The 24692-nt window shown below is 52.1% G+C and overlaps 1 protein-coding gene across 3 annotated transcripts in view; it reads left to right on the top strand.

The window, feature by feature from the left end:
• Positions 1–750: 750 nt before the first annotated feature.
• Positions 751–24692, top strand: part of MYT1 (myelin transcription factor 1) — a 79725-nt gene continuing 55783 nt past the window's right edge. For all 3 annotated transcript variants that reach the window (XM_050746044.1, XM_050746043.1, XM_050746042.1), the window contains exons 1-2: positions 751–1086; positions 21332–21432. The gene's annotated coding sequence lies outside the window, so the exon portion shown is untranslated. The remainder of the gene's footprint in view (positions 1087–21331; positions 21433–24692) is intronic.

The raw sequence follows: 24692 nt of genomic DNA, 5'->3' as shown, positions 1-24692 counted from the left end.
TTCCTGATTTTCATTGGATAGCTCCTTTCAGGCCATTTGTAAAATAATCAGAAAAAGAGCAGAAAACTTGGGCTTCGCTCTGGTTGGAATAAACTCAGTCTTTTTAGGGGGTGGGATACCCAGGCCTCAGGGGTCCCTGAGTTCTCTTTGGGAAGGTTTTTATTATTGTAAAAATTAAAGTGAAAGGGAAAGTGTGACCACAGAAAAATGTCTTTTCCTGATCTATTCTTTGTGTGCATGACTTTGTTTTTTGGTCTGTGGCTATAGTTACCTTTTATGCCGTTAAAAAATACGTATCCATTTAAGTCACGGGTACTTGAATATGCAGATGAGCCAGTATGTAATATTCCCGGTTCATCTGAGTAATAAATTCTGCAGCCCGTTCTTTATGACGGTAGGTCATATTCCTAACCACCAATAAATATTGTCAAGTACTTTCGCTGTAGCCATGCTAACCCCGGGCATCTGTCATTCCGGTTGCTGCTATTAGGAATTATTGGACTGAACCACTGGCAGAGAAAGCAGAGGGGGGTGAATGTGGTGGTTGTAATGCTCTCTGCCCTTTTGTGTGTTTTGCTTTTTCAAAAAATTCAATCATGCTGCACATTGATTATGAATCAGGGTGGACAAATGTAGGCACCTTCTGTTGGCCGAGGCTCAGAGCAGGGGACAGGGCTCCACCGGCCTGGGACACCTCTCACCCCCAGTTCAGCAGATCCATCTTTCTGATGCTATACTGTAAATTTATTTCACCTCAGAGAGTAAACAGATATATTGGAGCCCCAAGGGTTCATGGGTAGCGTATTTACAAAGGAGCCTCCTCCGCCAGCCCGTGCCACTGCTGCTAATGAGAGCAGTCATTAAGTAAATGAGACGTCGCCTTTAGCTGGCTTAGGAGTTCGCACACTAAGGGGAGAAGATATTTAATTGAAACCCGCACGCAGGCTTCCCCACATGTGACCGCTGTACGGGAGGCAGCTGCCTTCCCTCTCCTCCCCCAGTCCACCCTGCACCCCCCATGTAAATTTCATGATTGCTTTCCGTGATGTCATTTTGAAAGAGGACAGACAATAGCTGTGGGGAAAGGTAAGTCAATGTTACGTTCTTTCTGACAAAGGCAGATACCCAATGCTTGGCTTTTCCTCTTGGACAGAGACAGGGAGAGGGTGCGCGGACAGAGTTAATTTCTAAGATGAAGGTTCTCTTTGCAGGAAAAGCAGGTCTGAGGATGGCTTTTTGAAACTGCTCTGGAGGACGGGGGCTTTCTTCTCCTCCCTGGCCTGCCGTGTGCTGTTTTTCTCCTGCCTCTCTGTTGTTCATGCTCCTCTGAGATTCCAGGGGACATGTGCGTCTGACAGAGGAGACATTAGGGGAGGGGGAGTGCATATCAAAACAAGAAACTTTATGCGCATTTCTGGAAGAGGAACAACGGATATGTCTGTGGCCGTGGGACCCAGCGGCTCCGTACCTGGGGAGGGCACTGACCCCTCTGAAGCGGGGTCTCAGAGTCTGGGGTGTGTCACGTGTGACCCCTACCCAAGGTACTGAGTAGAGGGGCTCACGTGAACGTTTTGTCTGCATGTCACGCATTTCTCAACTTAAGGATCAATATCTAGGGTGCATGCGTTTGTGGGACAGACGTGCAGAAGTAAATATCGGCCGCTTCTCAGCCCCTTTTCTCGCTGCGTGTCCGTGAGGCTGTGGAGTGTGGTTGGCTATGGTGGTAGTGTAACTGGATTTTTGTATTTAAAACTAAAAATCAGGGTTAGCTAAGAAGTTGGTTTAGGCGTTGAGCACCTTAATGCCATTGTCTGTAGTTTTGGGGCCGTGGACTTTGGTTCTGTCCATCGAATTCACAAACCAGGAAAATAAACAATTGCTGGTGGCTTTGTGCTGGAGCGGTGGGCTCTCACTGCTCCTCTGAGTCACCAGGGGCTTTGCTTGTCTCAGCATCACCTTTGAATCAGTGGACATCATTGGCTGGTAAAGTTGGGTGTTTAATTTTGGAAACAAAACATCTGCGGTGGTGCGGGGGGTTCTGTGGCTGCAGGCGGGTTGGGTCCTGTCACGATAACGATGGTAATGACAGCGGTGATTATAATTATCCTTTTGGGAGAGGGAGGTGGAGAATTTTGCCCTTGTAGTTTTTTTTTTTTTTTTTTTTTTTTTTTTTTTTTTTAAATCACAGAAACCCGAGGACACCTCCAACGCCAGTGGCTGAGTGCACAAAAGGTGGGAGGGATGTTGGGGCAGGCCTGGGGGGGCCCGCTTGGTGCTGAGGGGTGTGCACTGGCTCTGTCTCCTCTGAGGTGCTGGCAGAGCCTGCCTTGGCCTCACTGTGGCCTGGGGAGTGGGGGTGCTGTGTCCTCACCCGGGGCTAACTGAGGGAGGCTCCCCTCGGCCCCCAGGCTCCCTGCCACCCAGGGCTCCCCTCCCATTGGTCCTTGGCTGTGATTATCGCCTCCTTCCATATGGCCCTGTTAATTAACAGTAAACAAAAGAGTACGAGAGCAGGGATTGGAGTCCTGTGGTACCAGCCTGGGTGCTGCTACCAGTGGGGGCAGGACCCTGCCCTGTCTCCCTGGGTAGCTGTTCCTTGTGCAGAGGAGGCTGGGTCAGGGCTTAGAGGGCAGTTTGTCTTCAAAGAGAAGGAGGCAGATTTCTGGATTCTTCTGTCCTGTAGAGACTGAGACTCCTACAGGGGCCCCTGGCCCCCTGGGCACCTGGATGGTGACGAACTTCAAGGGGTGTTTTCTGATCCAGCAGCCTGTGCAGGAGCCACGGAGAGTTGGACAAAGAGACTTTTCCACTCTGGAGCCGCCCGAGGGCCTGGGAGCTTACCCAAGGCAGGGGGGCTGCTTCTGTCCACAGTGCCACTCGGGGGCTGGTGTGACCCTCAGTCGTTGCCCACAGCTCTGGAGGTGGCCTCAGTTGTTCGGAGCCAAAGCTCTGGCCCCCCATTGGTAGATTCTGGCAAAGGCAGTGATCACCCACTGCCTGGAATGCCCCAGGTGTGTGAGCGCGAAAAACTCTCTGAGATGACCCCGTCTAGCCGTGCGGGATGCAAAGTTGCTCTGGTCTGGGGGTTGCAGCAGCCTCTGCTTGGAAGCTCTGTTAGTGCCCAGAGATGTCAGGGAGAGGCTGGTAGAGGGTATGCGGCCATGGGGTGCACGCTGGGCAGCTCTGGCAGCTGACCAACGGCAGTGCTGGCTCCACAGACAGCCTGGATGGTGGCTGGCGCTCGGCCTGTCCCCTGGCTGTGGAGGTGGTGGGTGCTCTCCCTGGTGCTGCCCAGAGACTCACTCCCTTCCTCTCTGGCCTGGGGTCACTGAATGTGCAGACAATGACATTCGTGGTGGTGTGGGGGGCAGAGGAGACCCACACCCCACACCACTCTGCACTGGGGAGACGGGGTCAGAGGCCTGACTGACCGCCTTCCGGGTGCTGCTCAGTCTGGTGATGGCTGCGCCGCTCGGAAGGCCGGTTTGCACAACCCAGTGCTGTGCAGAGAGAGCAGGAGAGGTTCCTGAAAACTGACAAAGTGCGAGAGAAACCTGGGGCCTCCAGCAGCTGCTCGGTGGCTCTGGGCAGGCTGGTGGGGGCTGAGCTCTTCCTGGATGGACTCCGTGCAAAAGGCACGTCTACTTTGGAAAAGACTGAGGAGGGCTTGGGGCCACCCAGTCCCTCTGTGGGGGCTCAGGGTGGGGACGAGACCAGGAACAACCAGAACACTGGCCAGCACCAGGCCTGGAGTGGATGAGGAGGTAGAGAACTGACCCAGCTGGAGCAGGGGTCGGGGGTTAGCTGTGGGGTGTGGGGGCTGCTGGCCGTCACCTGGTACTGTGGGCAGGCAGGCACTGGATGGTCAGCCAGACTTTCATTTTACTCAGGCATCTTGGAGAGTGGATGCTCTGCCTGTGCCAGCGCTGGAAGACACATCTCAGAGCCCCTCTTTTGTTGCCTGTTCTCTTGCAGAGGCCGGCGGGAGAGTGGGGCAGGGTGCGGCGGGGGACCGGGGGGTCTTCTCTTTCTTCCTCTCTCCCATCCTCCTCATCTTACATCCTCCCCCTCTGCATTTTCCTTGTGAACTCACTCATGAATAAACCAGAAGTTAGTTGTCTACGATGTAATTTTAACAGGAATTCTGTGGTGTGAGTTTACAGGAAAATGGTCTTTGGGAACCAGCATTATTAGATTAGTCAGACGGAGAAACGCTGTGTTTCCCAGAAGAGAAGAGAGCAGTGGCTGCTGTGCTGCTCCCCTGTGGGCTTTCTGCTCCTTGGAGACCACGGCACCCACCCCCGCTTCAGGACAACCCCGCTGGGGGCAGCCCACTGTCCCACCCAGAGTGTTTGCTGGGGCCTTGGGGGGAATGTGCTTCCATGGCCTCTTGAGGTTCCCAGCATTTTTCTGTCTTTCAGACAAAATTTCCCCAAACGTCACTTTAAAAAACTCAAAACAAAAATAAGCCAGAGGAATTTCACCTGAATTAAAATGTTTTTGATCTCAGGCTTCCATGGAGCCTGCTTCAGAGAGAAGAGATTAATGGATACTTGCAAGTGGAAAGCAGAGTTTGAAAATGTCTTCCTGTTTATCTTCAGTGTTGGTGGAACCAGCCCGATGCAAGCGTGATCTTTTCTCCCCACGGTTAAGGCCATTAGGAGCTTTCCTTGTGGGAAGATTGGTCTCACCCATCACTTCATCCTTTTTTTAAAATTTTATTTTACAATTTGTACTTAAAAATTGCAATGTTATTTTAATCGGGAACGAAAGCAACTCAGGATGCTTTAATCTGCCCTGGCTGAGTACATCTGCCTTGGCGAGGATTGGAGTCCAGGCCTTGCAGAGGAGAGAGGATGTCCACACAGCTGTGGGTGTCTGTGGCCCTCCTGCCATCCCTCGTCCTGCAGCACCGGGAGCCTCCACTCAGCAGCCCCAGCCTTCAAGAGGGCGACTTTGTGCTCAGGCAACTGAGTGTGTGGTTTGTCGTGGAGTTGCTCGGAGTCGACTGGATACGTTTGCTGTGCCTTGGGGTTTGTTTGGGACCGTGGCCTGGGAGTATGGCCCGTGCCAGGAGGGTGCAGGTTGGACGGTCCTCAGGAAGTAGGCTGCAGCACTCGGCATGAGTCAGGGTGGCCAGCAAGGTGGGGGTGAGCACTTGGGACCTAGATGCTGGGGAGGAAAAGTGGAGGCACCATATGGCCTGAGCTGCTGACAGATGAGCTTGCTGGCCCCACCTCTCTCTCACGCCTGGCTTCACACCTCCATCGTGTTCCACAGTGGTCTGAGGGCTGGGGCAGAAGCCATCTGGGTCCTCTTCTTTTTTTCCCATTTTGCTGCCTGCGATCCACACATCAGAGGAGGGGTGTGAGAAGAGGGGGCCCTGGGTCAGGGCGGTTAGAGCCTCTCACCTTGTCCTGGGGGACCCCCCACATCTCCCCAGCCCAGGGACCCTCAGAGCTGCCAGTGACTGACCTGCCCTGCCTGAGCGGGAGCTTGGAGGCTCCATGTGCCCCAGGGCCTGCTTTAGAAGGCCCTAGAAGGTCCCTGAGACTCTCGGACCACAAACTGACAGCAGCAGGTGCCTGGGGTGGCCTCCCAGTGAGCCAGACCCACAAACCCACGGTGAGCCGGTCCCCAGACACGTCCCAATCCCTGTGTGCACCTTGCTGAGCTTGTCAGAGCTAGACTTGGGTCTTCACACCTACAGAGTGTTTTGAATTCTGAAAATCAAATGGCTTTAGCAGTCATGCTCTGTCGGCAGCCCAAGTGGCTCCTAACTGAAGGTGCTGCCCATTCTTCACAAGACTTAGAGCTGGGGGACAAGCTCCCTCTCGGCTCTGACTTTCCCAGGGTATTTACCGTCCCGGGGATCCCAGGGATGGTTCAAAGCGGCCTGCCCGGTTACTGCTGACCGAACACTTGCTCGCCAGGCTCTGAGCTTCCCAGTGCCCCAAGCTGCCCGCAGACCACAGTATGACCCTTACTGCCCTCGTGTCTCTTCCTCACTGCCTGGGAGACGTGTGGAGCCTGTCCCCAGCCTGCCCTCCAACCGTATTCTCCGTCCCAAACTGGGTTGTTACCCAAGATTCCCTAACGTGCCTCCCTATGTCCCTTCATCTCCTGCAGTTGAATTTTTGCTTCTCTTTCAAGGCTCAGTACAGATGCCGCCCCTGGGCCTTCCTTTACTTACCTTTACTCTCATGTGTCTCACATTTGAAATCCCGCTCTCCGGATGTAATGTCTCTGCTGTGACATTGCATCAGGCTGATGGGTGTCCCTGCTTGCCTCCCGGGAGAGCCTGCAGGCAACCACCTCCAGGGGTGCCGGGCCTGAGGAAAGCACCCCAAGTCTGGGGCAGCTGGACCCAACGAGGCCACCCCAAGTCTGGGGCAGCTGGACCCAATGAGGCCACCCCAAGTCTAGGACCCGCTGGGCCCAAGGGGGGGCACCCCAAGTCTAGGACCTGCTGGGCCCAAGGGGGACACCCCAAGTCCAGGACCCGCTGGGCCTCAGGGGGACACCCCAATTTTGCCTAGGGGCCCCCTTGTCCACACGGCACATGGAGTTTTCAAAGCTGGTCTGGACCAGGGGAGGATCCACATTTTAGCTTTGAGGTTGGAAGGAGACTTGTGTTGGGAAGAAAAGCTGCTTAAATGCTCAATCGAGTGGTTCTGAATTTTTCCTCCTCTCTGTTCCTTCTTGAGGTTGAGCCCTGCCTTCTGGTTATTTGAGATCATGTCTGCCCAGATAAAATGTTAGACTATGAATGCACATTAAAGAGATACCTCTTACAGTCATTTTTTTTTCTTCAGTGGTCTGATTTTGTTCTGGCTGGCTTATTTAGAGTTTTGTGCTTCCTCATTTTATTTCCACGAAGGCCATGCCCAACCCTTGCCTTGGTGAGCCATGACCCAGCCATGTCACCAACGCATCAAAGTGGTTGGCTGTGAGGTGTTTGTTCCCTCCCCATGACACACGTAGACAAATTGGCCCAATTTTTTTTTTTTTTTTTTTTTTTGAGATGGCGTCTTGCTGTGTCGCCCGGGCTGGAGTGCAGTGGCGCCATCTCGGCTGCAACCTCCGCCTCCAGGTTCAAGGCAATTCTGTCTACCTCAGCCTCCCGAGTAGCTGGGACTGCAGGTGTGTGCCACCACGCCTGGCTAATTTTTGTATTTTTTTTTTTTTTAGTAGAGATGGGGTTTTGCCATGTTGACCGGGCAGGTCTCGAACTCCTCACCTCAGGTGATCTGCCCGCCTCAGCCTCCCAAAGTGCTGGTGTCACAGGCGTGAGCCACGGTGCCTGGCTAAATTTGCCCAATTTTTACGAGTTATGAGGTGCTGTGAGCTTGCTGCCTTCCCTTATCTAGCGGTAAGTCCTGTAAGTAGGGAGTCGACTTCCCAGGTGCATCAGCCAGACAGGAAAGACAGAGTGGCTCTGTTGCCGAGTGGCATCAGGGAAGCCGTCCCTAGGAGGCTGCCTGGAGCCCATCCCGGGGATCAGCTCCAGGACTCTGGGCCCTACACCCCTTCCCTGTGGTTCCCTGTGGAGCGTCATCCACCTGGCGACCTGGGCTTGTCTGGCTGCAAATCGCAGATGCAGCTTCTAAGTCAGAACCTGCTACTGGATGTGGAGCTGCCTTCATCCCCAGGGTCTGAGCCTTTGTGCTTGGCTGACTCCCTACGCCTCTGGCATCTGGAGGAACCCAAACCCACTTTGATCTAAGAGTTAGAGTCCAATTCCTCTTCCTGGAGAGCCCTCTGATGGCCTTGGGACCTCCTGGACCTGGTGAGTTCTCCCCTGCCAGCCCCTCCTGCTGGCGACCCACTTCCTGCCCAGTCACTCAGAGCCCAGGCAGCCTCTGGTGTCTGTAAAGTGTGTGTTTTCCCCAGATGTGTTCTGTGTTGGCGTCGTTTACTGACCACTGTCCATCCAGGCTGGGAAATGAGCATACACATCCCCTCGCCCCCCATAATTTTTCTAAGCCTGAAAAGCAGCAGAAGGGCTGCTCTGAGCCCGGAGCTGGGGCTGCAGTTGAGGCCACCAGAGAGCAGCGGCCTGGGCTCACCCGACCCAAACAGGAATGTGGGCAGGAGCCCTGCAGGCAGAGCCTGGGGTTAGAGGAGGAAAACAGAACTGTTGTGAAGGCCTGGAGCTTCCCTCGAGCCCTCTCCTTTCTGAACTGGGGATGAGCCAGGGTGTGGGCAGACCCAAAAGGGAATGTGGGATGCCCGTCCTCGTGGGAGTAAGGCCTCAGTGAAATGTGGGTTTAAGGAAGAAGGAGATGGCAGTTTCTTCTCTTTTTGGGCTGGAAAGCTGTAGGGTTCTAAGAAAAATTTCTGGGACAGAGGAACGAAAATGCTGGAGCAGAATTCCAGAGCGGGACCTCTTGATCCTGCGAGGCCAACCCAGCCCTACTGGCTCTGGCCATACCCTCTTTTTCTTTTTTTCTTAAAGATGGAGTCTCACCCTGTTGCCTAGGCTGGAGGGCAGTGGCGTGATCTTGGCTCCCTGCAACCTCTGCCTCCCGGGTTCAGCAATTCTCCTGCCTTAGCCTCCAAGTAGCTGAGATTACAGGCTTGTGCCACCACACCTGGCTAATTTTTGTATCTTTAGTGGAGATGGGGTTTCACCATGTTGGCCAGGCTGGTCTTTAACTCTTGCCCTCGAGTGATCCACCCGCCTTGGCCTCCCAAAGTGTTAGGATTACAGGCTTGAGCCACCGTGCCTGGCCTCATACCCTCTTAATTCTTATCTTGCATCTGGAATACCTGTTGGACCAGGCCTGTTTCCATCGCAGCCCCTTCTTACTGCCTTTGTTTTCTCTGTGTTCTCCCCCTTCCCTCCCCTCCTGAGCACCATGGGAGGGTCAGGCCTCGAGCAGCCCTTGGAGGCAGCAGCCACAGACAGAGGTGGGCTGGTGGGCAGGTGCGGCTGATAGACTGGGTGTCTTTTGTGGGCTTCTCCCCAGCCTGTGGCCTGGCCTAGTCAGGAGAGATGGTCAGGGGAGCAGGAGGGAGCCCCTTACCCCAGTGCCTGTAGTTGTGTCCTTTCCCCACTCCCTGGCTTCTCCTCCTGTAGCGTCGTTCCTGTTGCCCTGGGTGAGCTCTTGCGAGCCACCTATTTCTGGAGGTCCCCCCTCTGGGTTCCTTGTCCTGGGTGTGGGGCGAATGTGCTGGACTGGGGTCACAGGGTTGAACCCCACTTGGAGCTGAGGATGTTCTTGCCCCAGAAGGAAAATCCTGCGTGTGTCTGCATGGAGCAGCGTGGAGTGGTTTGCTTGGTGCCGCCTGGGTTCCGGGCACCAGGCCTGGGTGTGAGGCCTGGTCACACGGCTGAACGGCTCTCCCAGGCACCCCTGGGAGGGATGGATGTGACACTGTTGGTGTCCCTCCCAGCACACTGCCTGCCCCGGGCTGGGCACACTCCTCCCCTGTTGGCAGCCGGGGATGACAGGCCGCCTGGAGAGCCCGTCCTGTGATTTGGTTGGAAAGTCATTATTACTGCAGAGCAGTTTAGCTGTTGTTTTTACAGCGTTGGTAAGGTTAAAAGAAATAATGATAATAATATAAGAAAGACTCAGTCACAGTAACTGCCTGCAACATGCTATTTGCATTTTTAAGGAAACACTTCTTTGAGACAGCCTGGGTGAAAGGTCACTATTTGCATATAAATGGAAAAGAAAGTGTGTGATGCTGGAAGTTACATCTGTATTATTTTCTCAGCAGTGAGCTGCTGTTGGAGAGATTAGAGGACATGGCTTGCATTTGGCTTTTATTGAATAGAGAAAGTACCAGCGAGGCTGATTTAGAAGCAAAATAATGAGAGAAATGTGCAAAGCTATAGAACTGCCAGCTCCCTGCCCCCACCTCTCCCTTCTCTCATTTTCACCTAAACTCAGCAAAAGCTGGTCTGCCTTTGCGCCACTCAGCAAGTCTTCATTTCACTTTTCTCTGGATTCCAGAGATTAAAAAAAAGGAAAGAAAAAGAGCAAAACTTGCCCTCATTTCCCCCTTGGTCCCATTTGTGTTTCCTGCCCCGTAGCAGAAGCCCCTGCAGCTGTGGCCCTCCAGCGTGTGGAGTGGAAGAGGCACTCGGGGGCGGGGACGAGGGCACCCTCTCCGGAGCTAGTGGGGCTGTTTTGGAGCCGCTGCTGGGAAAGACTGGGGGCTGGGGCAAACGCGGGGGGTCCAGTGTGGGCTGAGGGAGTCCTGTTCCGCCTTCCTCTCAGCCCCATAGGACCCGTCGTATCTAGGGCATGGGTTCCACCTTCTTTATGGAAATTTCCAAGCTTGTCAGACTTTCCCAGGTGCCTGGTCCCCTGGGCTTTCCCGGAGGCCCCCAGGAACAGAGCCGGCCATCCCCGAGAGAAACCTGGGTGGGGCTGGGGCCGGCACCTGTCCAGCCAGCTTTGGAAGCAGGCCGAGTACATCACGGACTTTAGAGTCTTCCAGCAGCAGTCCTGGGACAGAGGGAGGTGGAGCGTCCTGCCCGGACGAGGCATCTCAGGATCCTCCTTGGTCCCAGCTTCTCTTCTCACAGAGGCCTCCACTGACCACTGGTTACTTAAATCGCAATCCCCCATCCTCATTATTTTCAAAAATACATTTTGAAACAATCTCAAAGCCACAGAAATGTTTCAGGTGACGGGCCCAGCTGTTTCTCCTGAGCGGCTGAGGGCGTGTTGCTGATGTGAGGCCATCACCAGGACATGTGGGTGGGTGTTTCCAACAGAGAGGCCGCCCTCCCCTGCTCCAGCCCCGCCCTCACAGCCACCTGGTCCTCAGACCCATTCGGGAGTGGGTTAGGAGCCGCGTGCTGTGCGTGGTCCTGGCGTCTCGTTCGTCCGAAGTCGTTTCAGTCCCTATCTTTCACGACCTCGTGCTTTTGGAAGGGTGCTGAGCCGTTATTTGGTGGAGTGCCCTTCAGTGTGGTGTGTCCAGTGTTGCCTGTGGTTGGACTTGGGTTATGCAGGGACACCCGAGTGGGAGGTTCTCCCTTCGCCTGACGCTCACTTGTCCCTGAACTAATAATGTTGACTTGGTCACTGGATTCGCTGGGGCATCCCGGCACCTCTATGCCCGAGGGAAATGCCAGTCATTTTCCCTTTGCAATTCATAAATATCTGGGGGGAAGGTACTTTGAAACTCTGGAAATATCTCCATCCTCAACAAACCATCACTTGATTTTGATGAATGTCTCTATAGACTCATTATTTCCTGTTTTATCCCACGGGCTAAAGCCTTCTTGTGATGCTCAGATTGTCCCTGATTGACCAGTACAGAGGCTTCCATAGCCTCAGTTCAGCTCCACTGTCCTTCCTTGTTCTTGCCTTTCTTGCTTGGGGCCTGGAACTCGGGTTCCTTTTATTAGAAAATGGTGCTTAGCCTGAGACCTGGGTGTTGTGCCTCTAGTGGACACGGCTGGGAAGACGCATGTGTGTACACACACATACATGCTACACACAGTTACACACATACATGCTACACACATGCTACACACAGTTACACACACGCCACACACAGTTACACACACATGCTACACGCACACACTACACACAGTTACATACATGCTACACACACGCTACACACAGTTACACAATGCTATACAGTTATGCACACATGCCACACACACAGTTACACACACGCCACACACACAGTTACACACACATGCTAGACACACAGTTACACATGCCACACAACACTACACACACGCTACACACACGCTACACAGTTACACACATGCTACACACACTACACACACAGCTACGCACATACATGCTACACACATGCTACACACACTACACACACAGTTACGCACATACATGCTACACACATGCTACACACTACACACACAGTTACGCACATACACGCTACACACATGCTACACACACTACACACAGTTACGCACATACATGCTACACACATGCTACACACACTACACACACAGTTATGTGCATACATGCTACACACATGCTACACACGGTTACACACATGCTAGACATAATTACACACACGCCACACACACAGTTACACACACATGCTTCATGCACAGTTACATGCTACACACAGTTACACACACAGCTACACACACACCCTTTTTCACCTAGGTCTGTATTTACTTCTCCATCTATCGATGTATATTGAAAAACACAAGTTCGCATTGATCACCTCTGATTCCAGTTCCCACACAGGGTTCGCTCTGAAGTTCTGCCTTTCCACAGGCATAACTTGCTCTTCCAACAGTGAGAAAGCTGGTTTCCATTATCTTCAATATGTTTACTTCCTTGATCCACCTCTTTCGCCACACCAGCGCCCTCCTCACCTCACACACGTGCTGACCCCTTACTGGGCCCCTCTCTGCAGGCCAAACCTCTGGCTCTCCACAGGACAGCCCCACGCTCTGTTTTAGGCCTTGGTGGGGACACCTTCTCCCCTGGAAGGGCTCTGGTGCTAGGGAGCCTCACTGGTCGGTTGCCCAGGACTGTGGGGTTCATGAGGTGTGGGACAGGACGATCCCAAGTATAATGGGCTGGTTGGCCTCCCTGTGGCCCCAGAACTAGCTTCCTTTGTAGCACTGAGCATTATCTTTCGTTATCTTCAACGTTTCAGTGCTGGACCAAGCAGTATTTACCAGTGTTATATCTCATACAAGATTTTGTGGTTTGTTTTTCTTGTAGATAATGATCACCACTCCTGCTGCAGGCACCGCCCTGGCCTCACTCCCCTTACTCAGTGTTCAAGGCGCAGTTTTTGAGACTGTGCGTATCTGGATTTTTTTTATCCACTACTTCCCGCGATCAATGTTTTGTCTGGGCATAGAGGGTATGCCCTGAAGTTGAATGTCAACGCCCTTAAAATCGGGAAGAGGCTTTCTCTGCTGTCTGTGAACATCCCGCTGCTCCTAAGCAATGCGACCCTATTCTAGTTATTGTTTCATTTGTGACTTTTTCCCCCTTTGAAAGCTTTTAGGGTGTCTTTTCTATTCCTGGTGTTTTAAAATTTTATAGTGCTGGGCTTGGTTGGATGTGGGTCTTTTTTATTCACTGTTATGGGCACTTAATGGGCCTTTTAATCTAAAAATATAATTTCCTTTAGTTCTGGGGAATTTTTTTTTTTTTTTAACTTATGCTTTTCCTTCCCATTTTCTTAATTATTTCTTTCTGGAACTCCCAAATCGGGTGTCAGACCTCGCTCAGTGTTTCCTCTGTCTCTCCTCTTTGTCCTTTTGTTCTCTTTTCTAGTATATTTCTTTGACTATCTCCCAAGTCTTCTATTGAATTTTTCATCTTGGTTTTACAATTTATTTCCAAGTTGGGGCAGATAGACACAATGGTATGAAACCTTCCCAAACAAGTCCTCCTGTCACTGTCTGGGCTGGGCCATATCTGCGCTGTCCACATGTGTCTGTGCTTGTTCCTGCTCTAACCACTGCCCACACCGTTGGTCGAGGGACCCTGAAGGAGCCTCCTGAGACATTGATTTGCTCACCCGGTGCAGGTTCCTCCCGCAGGCCAGGAAAGGTCCAGGAACAGCTGTGTTTGAGCACCCTGGCAGTCCTCAGACTGGGGCGGGGACCTCGCTTCGAACTCTGAGAGACAGATGCTGGACCTAGTTCTTCTGCTGCCTCCTCCAGGAGCCATGTGACATGGATGTGAGTCTGTTTGCCTCCTGGGGCCTTACCTCCCCATGTCTGGGGGTGCAGCCTGGACCTCGGGGTGTCACCTTGGGTGTCAGAGGCTCTTTGAGGGGGTGCAGCCTGGACCTCAGGGGTGTCAGAGGCTCTTTGGGTCTAGAGAGCGGAATCCTGGGCTGTGGTCCCCCAGGAGTCTACTGTGACCTGTGCTTGGTTTCGTGCAGGCCTTAAATTGTTTCTAAATTTTTATTCTAACCCTTTTCTTGCTGCCTTGCAAGGCTTTAATTTAAACCCAAGTAGCAGCAAGAAGGGGATAAATGGGGAATTGAGAGGAGAAGTAGGAAAAAGGTGGTTTTGTTTGTTTTTTTTTGCTTTCGAATGGCAATATGTAAGTTTATACTCGACCCGGGGCCCAGCTTCTTTTCAGTTTCCTCTGCGTGAGGTATGATGAAAGCTACGAAGGCCTGCCCTCTCCGGGGACGTGGCAGCTGGAGCAGCCACAGTGTCCCAGGACGTGGCAGGCCCAGCCAACGCGCACGCACAGGCAGAACGGGGGGCTGTTGCTGCTGGGTTAGCTACCAGGTGGGATCGGCCCTGGCCATCGGCTCAGCTGCATGGATAGCTGCTGACACATCCTGACAGCGCTGGCCAAGGTGGGAGGTGAGCTTGAGTCACGACGGTCACGACGCCTCCTGGCCGCACAGAGGCAGGTCGCCTTCCTTTGGCCTCGTTGAACGAATACAGCGCTGACTGCTCTGGGGAGTGGGAGGGTGAAGTAGACCCAACAGCTCTCACTCTGACCTCCATGGCCTGTCTCATGTCGCTCGCATGACCCATTCTCCTGCTGTATCCCTGGACCCAGGAGCAAGGAGTGACAGGTATCCAAGGTGGTCCAGCTTGGGGTTGAGGCGCAGTGGTCCAGAGGCTGGCCCAGGACACAGGCTCACAGAACCCCGTCTGGAGAACCAAGGGGGACTTGCTGGGACCTCCTGCCCTAAGCGAGAGTCCCTTGAGTGTCTCACTGACCATCCACATGGCACTGTTTAAAAACAGCTTTATTGGAATGTAATTTGCACATCACAGAATTCACCTATTAAAAGTATACAACTCAATGGTTTTAGCATACGCATAGGGTTGTGCATCTATCGTCACAGCTCAGTTTTAGGCTGTTTTGATCACCCCAGAAAGAAACCCCATGCCCATTCACAGTCATTCTCCATTTTCTCCTCCACCAGTCCTAGGCAACCACGAGTCTACTTTCTCTCTCTATGAATTTGCCTGTTCTGGACATTTCATAAATATGGAATTGTTCAGTACGTGGTCTTTTGTCCCTGGCCTCTTTCACTGAACACGATGTTTCTGAGATTCACCCACATCATTGCGAGTATAAGCAATTTCCTTCCTTTTTGTTGCCAAAGACAGTGCCACTGTATTTCGTATCACCCAGTCAGCAGTTGATGGACATTTGGGTTTTTCCACTTTTTGGCTAGTAGGAGTAAAGCTGCTATAAATACTTGTGTACAAGCCTTTATGTGGACATATGTTTTTATTTCTCTTGGGCAAATATCTAGAGTGGAATTCCTGAGTCATATAACTCTATATTTAACATTTTGAGTAACTGCCGTGCCATCTTCCAAGTGATAGTGCTATTTTACATTCCCATCAGCATTCTATGAGGGTTCTCGCCAACACTTGTTACTATCTGTTTATCTTTAAAATTACAGTCATTTTAGTGCAATGGTATCTGAGTGTGGTTTTCATTTGCATTTCCTGGATTACTAGCTGTTGGGCATCTCTTCATGTGCTTATTGGCCATTCCATGTTATCTTTGGAGAAATGTCTATTCAAATCCTCTGCTCATTTTAAAATTGGGTTATTAATCCTATTATGAGTTATCAGAGTTCTTTATTCCGAATACAAGCTCTTTATCAGATACATGATTTGCAAATATTTTCTCCCAGTCTTTGGGTTGTCTTTTCACCTTATTGACAGTGTTATTTATTTATTTATTTAGTTAGTTAGTTTTTTTTTTTTTTTTTTTTTGAGACAGAGTCTCGCTCTGTCACCCAGGCTGGAGTGCAGTGGCCAGATCTCAGCTCACTGCAAGCTCTGCCTCCCGGGTTTACACCATTCTCCTGCCTCAGCCTCCTGAGTAGCTGGGACTACAGACGCCCGCCACCTCGCCTGGCTAGTTTTTTGTATATTTTTAGTAGAGACGGGGTTTCACCGTGTTAGCCAGGATGGTCTTGATCTCCTGACCTCGTGATCTGCCCGTCTCGGCCTCCCAAAGTGCTGGGATTACAGGCTTGAGCCACTGCGCCTGGCCAGTTAGTTAGTTTTGAGACAGAGTCTCACTCTGTTACCCAGGCAGGAGTGCAGTGGCATAATATTGGCTCACTGCAACCTCCGCCTCCCAGATTCAAGTGATTCTCCTGCCTCAGCCTCCCAAGTAGCTGGGACTACAGGCGCACACCACCACACCCGGTTAATTTTGCATTTTCAGTAGAGATGGTGCTTTACCATGTTGGCCAGGCTGGTCTTGAATTCCTGACCTTAAGCGATCTGCCTGCTTCGGCCTCCCAAAGTATTTGGATTACAGGCGTGAGCCACCGAGCCTGGCCATCAGTGTTATTTTAACTACAAAAGTTTTGAACCTTGTTGAAGTCCAACATATTACTTTTTTTCTTTAATGGCTTGTAGTTTTGTTGTCATAGCTAAGAAACCATTGCTTAACCCAAAGTCAGAAGGATTTACCCCTGTGTTTTCTAAGAGTTTAGGTTCTTACATTTAGATATGTGATCCAGTGTGAGTTAATTTTTGAGAGGGTTCCAACTTCATTTTTTTTTTTTTTTTTTTGATATCTAGTTGTCCTAGTGCATTTGTTGAAAAGACTGGTTTTTTCCCATTAAATTGTTTTTGTGCCATTGTCAAAAATCCATTGATCATCAGTAGAGGGGGTTATTTCTGGACTCTCAATTCTGTCCCACTTATCTACATGCCCGTCCTCATGCTAGTAGCACATTGTCTTGATTACTGCAGCTTTGTAGTAAGTCTGGAAATTGAGAAGTATGTCTTCCAACTTTTCTCTTTTTCAAAATTGTTTTGGCTAGTCTATATTTCTTGAATTGCCATATGAATTTTAGAATGAGTTTGTCAGTTTTTGCAAACAGAACAAAACAACACAGCTGGAGAGGTCAGAAGTGGTCAGATTCTGGTGAGATTTAGAAAATAACTTTGGCAGGATTTGAGGCCAAGGATGACCCTCAAGGTTCTGGCTTAGGAGCTGATGACTGAAGAGGGGAAGAGGAAAACCCCAAGTCCCGTGAGAAGCAGATATTGTGGGCAGAGAGGAAGCAAAAAGGAGAGGGCGTCTGACATGGGGTGGCTGGGTGGCCGGTACAGGTGACCGACACGTTGGGGGTGAGTGTTTGCCACACAAGGAGGGACAGACACGCACTGCGGTGATGCGTATGGGCCCTCACATGCCCTGTGAACATGGAGCCGCCTGTTGTTTCAGTAGAGATGTGGGTGGAGGCCAACTGTGCTGGGGAGTGAGGAAGAGTCAGCAAGGTGTGTAGTTATGAAGCAGGAGGAGATGGAGAGGGGGCCGGGCCGGGACGTGCGGTCAAGAGAGACTTTTTAAACATGGATGCCTCAAGCCTGTTGAAGAGTTGGAAAGAGTGTTTCAGTGTTCCAGAAGAATGGAGGGAAGAGTTGATCTTCCTGGGAACTTTAACTGACAGTGGGAAGGAGGTGGAATAAAGTCCAGAGGGACAAGCCGGCTCAGCAGAGAGGCAAGACCCCACCTCCTTTGCTGGAGCTGGAGGAGGGCTGAGGGGTGCATGGGAGGATGGAGGTGTGGGCTCCTCTCAAGCGACTTCCCTTCGCCTCCTTGCATACTGAGGGGCGGGCAGTAAAGCTCCTGGCCCCAAAGGCAGCCCGAGTCACCGGAGACGCAAAACCGAGTGAAGACCAAAACATTTGGCTTTCCACACTTACCACCTGGCCTCTCCCTCGGCCTGCCTGTTGTTTTGTTCTTGTTTTCAGAGTGCGGAGGCTTTGCACAGTGGAAGGGGGTCGGGTTGCCAGGGCTGGAGTGGATCAGAGCTAACCGCCACAGGGATTCCCACCCAGAGGCCCAGGGGATACACCATGGAGGCAGTGGGTTCAGGCCAGATTCCAGGCCACCCAGCCAGCATGAAAGAACCATGGTCACCCGTGTGGGGTCCCCCGTGGGGCTGTGCGTGCCAGGAGGAAGTGTGTGCTGGCAGTGGGTCAGCGGGCAGCTGGGGTGTTAGCTCTGGGACAAGGGGGGTCTCCTTGCCATGATGACAGGAGGAAACCTTGGGGTAGGCCAGCAGCACTGCCTGGGAAGAACCCAACAGAGTACTGGCTTTCAGTGGAAATGTCCGTTTGGGGCCTGGGTCAGGCTGGTCTCCAGTTTGCAGTGATGCTGAGTTGGAAAAAGAGGGCTTCGTTAGGAGAGGGACAGACAGGGGCTGCAGCTCAGCTCTGCACATCTCCCTGGCGTGTGTTGAAGTCTCCGGCCAATGAGGGGCGGTTCCCTCTCCTCTGGACCCACGTGCGTCGGTCTCAGCGGAGCAGGCCCCGTTTGTTTACTGGGTTTTTCTGCCCACCGGAGCTCCACACAAGTGAGTCTGGGGCCACTGTGGGGACAGATATGGGGTGACCTTGAGCAGGCAGGACTCCAGGTGCAAAGATGTCGGGTCCCCAGAGAGGGGTCCCAGCCAGTGCTGCCCTCTGGGTGCCGTGCTCCGGGTGTTGCAGTCTCTGAAGTTCCGTTTCCCATTTGCATCGATGAGCAGGGATTCAGATTAACTCACGAGAAACTTAATAACCCAAGAAAACAGGCTCGTCTGGATGAAAAGCTCCACTTCACTTCAGATTCCCGACAAGAAAGTCCACAGTGATGGCAGCAGTGCTGACGTCCTCTTGGGTTCACTTCCAGGCTCGTCCATGTGTGTCTCTCCATCTCCAGATAATTCTTTCCCTCTCACTTTATGGGTGAAGAACTTAAGTCTCAGAGAGGGTAGGGACCTGCTGGTCAGGCCTGAGTTGGCGGCAGTGCCCTGTGTGAGCCCTGGGGACCCTTGTCCCTGTTCCCACCACAGAGTGTCCATGGAGCAGCGTGACTCCTGGAAGGAAGGGGCATCTCTGTGGAACCCTCCACATTTCTGTGGCGAGTTTTCCTCAGCACGTGGCCCTGGATGTTGTTTTGGTGCGTGGGGGCTCCACGTGCTGCCAGGGATGCCGATTGTGTGAGAGCAGGCAGGAGAGCTTGGTCTGGGGTGGAGCCCACTGAGCCCGTGGGGCAGGGCTTGGCCACACACAGGCCCCAGTGGGGGACAAGAGGGCCACAGGAGAAGAACTGGCATACCTTACTGGGCTTCTAGGAGTGATTGTTGTTTGCTGCCAAGACATTTCCTGGAAAAGGGAGGCTAAATCATGTCAAGGTTGAGCCGGGTCCTCGAGTCCTCATAAAGGAGGTTCTAAGCTTGGGGGTATGTACTTTGATGACTTGTGTGCTCTGTATCCCAGGGGTTTCACCCGGTGCCATTCTGCTCTTTTGCCCAGAGAAGCTCGGCGGCTTTGCTGCCTCAGGGAGGCAGGAGTGGCTCTTGGGAGCAGCAGCTGATCCCCGGGATCCTAGTGCTTTGCCTAAGTAGATGTGGGGCCTCAGGGGTCAGGACTTCAGAGCCCAGGGCTGACTGACCTAGGGACAGGAGTATAAGCGTGTGGGCAATGAAGAATTCCAGGGCTTTATTTCCAGACTCCCATGGGTGTGTGTGGGTGGAGAAGCCCAGTGAGCTGGTTATCTCCAATCGAACAAGACTGGAGGTCCCTTTGCAGAGACTCTTGCAGTTCATGTCCATGTGGCTTCTCTGGGAAGCAGGAGAGACTCAGAGCGGAACTCAGGGGGTCGCACTGGGGAGAGGCAGCGTCTCCTCTGGACACACAGACCTTGTGTCCTTCCCTCCAGCTGTCAGCCAGACGGGCCCCGGTTGTCTTCATGTTTACATACGTAACGGTGACGAGAAATTCTGCTTGAGCCAATCAGCCCAGTGAGCAGGTTTCTGCAGCGTCTTGTCTCCTGGGACAGATACTTGGAAAGTGAGCCCTGTGCACTTCGGGGCCTTGTCTCCAGCTTTTGTTGTCACCATAAAAAGAGACACGGAGAACCCCATGCCCTATCTTCAAAGTGTGAAGCACTCTCCCCACTGGCATGATTCTTGTTGGTTCACTGACGGGCGTTTTTCCTCCCGATACCCCACATCCCTGTCACAGAGTGAGAACTGGATTACCTGGTGGGCAGGCTGGGTCCCAGTTAGAGGCACCTCACACTGGCTCAGTGCAGATGACCAGTGGCAGATGGAACCCAGGGGGCCTAGAGGTCTTGGGCTATGGGGAAACTCCCACGGCTCCCTCCTCACTAGTCCAGGCACCGGAGCATGCGGTGGGAGCCCTGTCATCTCAGCGACTGACTCACAGCTCAGTGAGGGGAGGCACAGAGTAGGTGCACGGAGAAGGTGCCGAATCTGAGTGGTTTTCCTTGACGGCCAAACCGGCTTTCCTCTGTGTTTCTGCTCCGGAAGGTAATCGAAGCCCTTTACTGGGATAGAAGCATTTCCAGATAAGAAGAGGATGCTGAGGCCACAGCCACAGGGCTGCCTGGGGCCAGGAGTGGCCAGAATCCTAGAGAAAAATTGTTTGGGGATGCACCTCAAAAACACGAGGAAAAGAAAGAAAATGGGTGGGAATAGTGTGCCTTCGGCAGAATCCAAACTCACTTCCAAGGCGAAGCCAGAGCAGAATGCAAGGATATTCATTTCCTGTTTTTATTGTTGGTTACTTAATGACCTTCCTTTGAAATGCTGCAGTTATGTAGAAAGCAGGTTGTCATGGAAACGGGGAGTGACGTGCAGGGAATAGGTACACAATGCATTTCTTTGTCATGTCCAGCTGATGCATTCAGCCTCTGCTTAGACGTGGGAATTTATTGAGGAATTAAATATTAACTGGAGGCATTGCCCTGGAGAGAGGCAGAAACACAGGGTGAGAAAAGATGCTGGAAACCAGGGCAAAGAGCATGCTGAGGCCCCTGGGATCCTGCAGGAGGCAAAGCTGATTGGAGACCATGGGTGGATCTCACTTTCTTCAATCAATGGGCTCCAGAGAAGTCGTGCAAAACAATCTTCTTTTTCAAATGCATATGTACTGTGCATTCTTTTGAGGGGAAGAAGGATCTGGTTGTAAGGCGAATAATTACTCATTAGTCAGCTCATTTTCAAGGTTGGTGAAATGCCAACTTTTCTCAAGGTGGGTTTCAGCTGCCTTGTCCCAGCAATCTTTGGTGGGCGTGGTTGTCAGTGGGAACCAACACCCACCCAAGGCATGTTCTATGAAACGGCACCAGAGCTAGGACAACGGTGCAGAGGACTGTAGGTGCTGGAAGACTCCGAGGAGGCTCCCGAGTCAGAGAGAAGTTGTCTCTTGTCCCTGAAACAGCCGCGGAGCCATGACCTTGTCTGTTTTTCCGGTGGCTTCCAGGAAATGGGGGTTGAATATATGATGTTTAAAAAAGTGCCCCAAGTTTCTCACTTTCTCCCCTTGAGCCAGCATGGCTGGCACCCACCAAGCTTTCCTTTTCTGACCTTGTGCTTTTCAAACCCTCAGAAAATGAGTTCCGGGGTGAGCTGCTGAATCAGAGGTGGACACACGGAGGCAAGGCCAGCAGCTGCAGGACCTCAAGACACCTTCTTGGCAGACACTGCAAGGTGAGGCGTGAGAGGGCAGCCCCTGTCCTGGGGCCCCACCACGTGGCTGCCTGCAGAAAGCCTCTCGTTGGCTGCAGGCGTGAAGCGTGGAGACGACTTTGGGTCTGATCCTCACCAGAGTCCAGGTTAGGCGAAGGGAAAATGGGGACTAGGATCAGCAATGCTCTGGTCACTTTAGAATTAAGGGAAGAAAAACGGCGACTCTGAGTAGATCAAAACTAAAATGTGACCCCAGGCTGGGCACGGTGGCTCACACCTGTAATCCCAGCACTTTGGGAGGCTGAGGCAGGTGAATCACTTGAGGTCAAGAGTTCCAGACCAGCCCGGCCAACATGGTGAAACCCCGTCTTTACTAAAAATACAAAAATTAGCCGGGCTGTAGTTCCAGCTACTCGAGAGGCTGAGGCAGGAGAATCGCTTGAACCTGGGAGGCAGAGGTTGCAGTGACCCAAGATTGTGCCACTGCACTCCAGCCTGGGTGACAGAGCAAGACTCCATCTCAAAAAACAAGCAAGCAAGCAAGCAAGCAAACAAAAACCACCAAAATGGGCCGGGCGTGGTGGCTCAAGCCTGTAATCCCAGCACTTTGGGAGGCCGAGACGGGCAGATCACGAGGTCAGGAGATCGAGACCATCCTGGCGAACACGGTGAAACCCTGTCTCTACTAAAAAATACAAAAAACTAGCTGGGCATGGTGGCGGGCGTCTGTAGTCCCAGCTACTCGGGAGGCTGAGGCAGGAGAATGGCGTAAACCCGGGAGGCGGAGCTTGCAGTGAGCTGAGATCCGGCCACTGCACTCCAGCCTGGGCGACACAGCGAGACTCCGTCTCAAAAAAAAAAAAAAAAAAAAAAAAAAAAAAAAAAACCACCAAAATGAAAACGTGACCCCAGAGTCTCACTTCCCTGCTTTGAGGTATGATCACATCTGGGCTCTGTGTTGTGCCTGAGCAACTGTTCCCTGTTCACCCTGCTTTTACCTGGGCAGGCTGAGAATCCCTACAGGATCTGACAGCAGAGATTGCTGGCAGGAACTTATGAAGTCTGTTGGCCTTGTTTTATTTCGATCTTCCTAAGGGGAGGCAGATGGTGCATGCCCTTCTTGTACCTTCCCAGGATATAAGATCTCCCCTCGGGGACACTCCCAAACTGTGATATCACATGTGCTTACAGCCACTGTTCTCCACCACCAACCCTCTAATTCTAGAACTTCGCACCAATACTCTCTGGGTGAAGCCAGGTCCCAGGGTCAGGTGACCCTCACAGCTGGACGTGGAGGCTGACAACAGGCTTAGGGTGAAGCCTTCCCGGATACCAGTTTCTGACCTCTCTTTTTTTCGCATGTAGATGTTTCCAGCAAGGATCCAGCTGTGACTCAGGGCACAGCTCAAGGACGGTGATGGCGCAGGGTGTAGGCAAGGAGGGCTATGCAGTTGCGGTGGGAACTTCATTTGGGGGTGCTTGTATTTTACTCTCAAAGCCCAACCTTTTTCTTTTGAATCTGGTGACGAGAATGTACATTTTAATGGGTCTGTTATAGATGCCTCGTTAAGCGCCTCTGCTGTGTTTTGGCTCCCACAGGATTATCAGTGCTCTGCTGATCCACACTGGAGCCTGAGGCACAAGGAGGAGTCAGTAATATTGATCCTGTCTTGATTTAAAGTTTTGATATCTTGTTTATCATGGTTTTTTGCATCATGTTGATGTTTCTAAATATTGAATTAAAATATTATTTATCTTGGTCATTCAGTTTTTGGCCTCATTCCCCTTGCCCCACCCCAAACCCTGAGGATTCACATAGAGCTGTACTGGCCTGAGATCATGTGAGCATGAGAGTTACTTGATTTGAGGCCAGGGGCTCTGCATGCAGTGTTATCTGCAAATGTCTGGGGCCATGCCAGGGGTGGGTAAGAAGATTTTTGTCTCCCCCTGGCCCAGGCATGACAAACTCAGAGAGTTTGGCACCTACATGGACAACCCACGGCTGTTCAAAGTGCTGCTTCTGTGAACAAAGCCAGGGGCCCGTGCCCAGATTCTTGTGGCATCACCAGCTCTTTCATCTCTCTGTCTGAGGGTCATTTCCTTATTTCCCTTCATTTCTTGCAGATAGGGCCTGAGTTACTGCTCTGAATAGAGAAGCTAAGATGTAAAGTGTGCCAGAGAAGGTGAGAGGATGAGAAAGGGTCGACTGCCTAGATAGAGGACAGTGGGGCAGGTGCAGGTGGAATCTCCTGACTAAGGAGGCTGAAGAGCGTGGCAGTACAGGGGATGAGCCGTGGTCACAGTGCGAGAATGTCACACAGCCATAGCAGCATCAGGGTCAGCCTTCCAGAGACTGGCTTAGGACAGGAGACGGGTGAGGTGAGGAGCCAGCATGGGAGGGCAGTGAACACACAAACCCTGTGCAGGGGACTGTGACAGCCTGCGGCATGCCTCTGAGTTCAGCACCAGGCATGTGGACAGCTCAGGACCGGTTGGAAGGGGCTGCCAGAAAAGTCAGGTGGTGGCGTGTCAGTGGGGTGTGCAGGCACTGATGGTAGCTCCTCAACCCCCTTCTTGCAAATTATTCAGTGGACGACTGTAGAGATATGGAATCAAGGAAAAGATCAGTTGCATAGCCATTCAGCCAACCCTTCTTCCTGCCACCCAGGGCAGGGGGTGCCTCTGGCAAGGACTACTGGATAGAGGCTCCTGCAAGGGAAGGAACTGCCACTGGGTATGGCCCTTCTGGCTTGCCTCACTTGATGTTGTTGGATTCTACCCTGGGTGGGTATAAATTCCATTTATGCTGGAGTTTTTAACAGACGGATGCAGATATGGCTGCTTCATCAGGGTATCCATTATGTAGCTCTAATTTTTGATTTGGGAGTGAAGTGAGCCAGTATCCCATGCTTAGAGCTGTCAAGAGAACCCCTTCTCAGACATGTGTTAAATAATGCCCCATGGAGGTGTCCTTTCTGTATTCCAAGGAGGAGGCTGGTCTATTCTGCTGAATTTGTCAGGAGAATTTCAGAATTTCAGACATGCAACAGGAATCACCCAATGTGGGGACAGAACTATCTCTGCAAGGAACCAGGGGTACTGTGATGGCTGCCAGTGGGGTGCAGGGGTGAGGGCATATGGTTTAGCCTCAGAGATCTAGAGAGTGGAAAGCAGGATGTGTGCCCAGCTCACCGACTTTCTATACCTGTTCTGTGGGCTGAGCTGGCGGGCAGGTCCATGCTCCAAAGAAAGGGAAGGGAAGGGCCGTGGATGCAGCAGGT

Source organism: Macaca thibetana, chromosome 10, assembly GCF_024542745.1.
Source record: "Macaca thibetana thibetana isolate TM-01 chromosome 10, ASM2454274v1, whole genome shotgun sequence".
Lineage (NCBI taxonomy): Eukaryota > Metazoa > Chordata > Mammalia > Primates > Cercopithecidae > Macaca > Macaca thibetana.
This window is presented reverse-complemented; position numbering and strand designations above follow the sequence as displayed.